The sequence below is a fragment of the Limulus polyphemus genome, unplaced genomic scaffold (genome assembly GCF_000517525.1).
Source record: "Limulus polyphemus unplaced genomic scaffold, Limulus_polyphemus-2.1.2 Scaffold11263, whole genome shotgun sequence".
NCBI lineage: Eukaryota > Metazoa > Arthropoda > Merostomata > Xiphosura > Limulidae > Limulus > Limulus polyphemus.
The window spans coordinates 14,065-15,461 of NW_013676873.1; positions in this window are offsets into that span (position 1 = coordinate 14,065).

A 1,397-nucleotide genomic window follows, 5' to 3' on the forward strand; every position below is an offset into this window, starting at 1 on the left:
TAAACTACCGTTGTGCCACTGGGGGACTTGAAACTTTTAAAACACAGTGTCCTGAAATCCAAATTATATCTTTAACGGACCTAGAACATTACACGATTTTGTAAATGCAATCAAAACTTGTAGTTTTTGAAATATATTTTTTTGTTTTCGCTATTGTTTGTTGAATAACATACTTTACAATATTGTTTTCTTGATATTTTGCGTCAATGTCTAGAAATAAAGAAGAGCGAAGCGATTTTTTTGTTCTCAACATGCCTTCGTTTGTTTGTTGTTGTTTTTTTTTTCAATATAAACCTGTGTAGATTAATAACAGATTCACATAAACACAAAAAAACGTCGGCGAAAATTTGACTTTAGCTAGCATGTTTGGTTTTTAAAAGTTTTATAGTTTCATTAACAAAGTTGGTTAAGATATACAATTGGTATCTTCTTCATCAACTCACGAACAAAATTATCTTATACAATATGTATTTTGTTGACCAGCTGTTTGCTTTCTAAATGATCTTCGTATGTAAAGCGCCATCTAGTGGCTGTCATTTAAATTGTTTTAGTATAATTTTGACTGACAACTATTTTATAACTACATTAACAAACGAAAAGGCTAAACTTTGTACAAATGTTTTTAGAATATCGAAAAATAAAATAACTGTGGGTGTTTTTGAGGAACAAAAGTTTGTGAGGAGGATAAAAATCTTTTATTAAAAATTCGTAATTTTAATTTTTGCAACCAAAAAGAGAGGCATGAGTAGCGTTTATTAACAACCAGAGCGTGTTTGTTAAACTTCTCTCTGCCTTTTAAATCCGGGACTTTGTTGTATCTCTTGAAAATTTGTCAGAATGCAATTTATTTTATGAAAGAGAGAGAGAGGCACTTACGAATATACAATGACTTATGTTGGATCATTAGGAAATTAACAGTATAGAAGAGTTCAACAACCCCTTAAGTATCTACCATAAACCTACAACCGGTACTAAACCAAACAGCTGAATTTTGTCAGAAACATAAAATTAAAATAAATATACCAAAAACCAAATTAATACTTTTCTCGAAATCGATCAAAATACGCAGACACCCAACAGAATCATACAAACATCGAACTCCTCTACAAATTTCCACATCAGAAAATATCATAGGGTTAACCTATTGTTATGTATCTACTTTCACCTTGTCAGGATCAGTTCGCACACCATGCTCACTCACAATGTGACCTAAGTAAAGCACCTCTTTCTGGAACAAGTGGCATTTCTTGGGATGGAGTTTGAGGTTTGCTGCTTTCAAACGCTTGAATACTTCTCTAGCCGGGACATTTCCTCATCAAACGTTGTTGCAAACATGAAATCATCCATGTACACTAGGGCTATCCTCCATTGTAGGCCTTCCAATACTCGTTCTATCA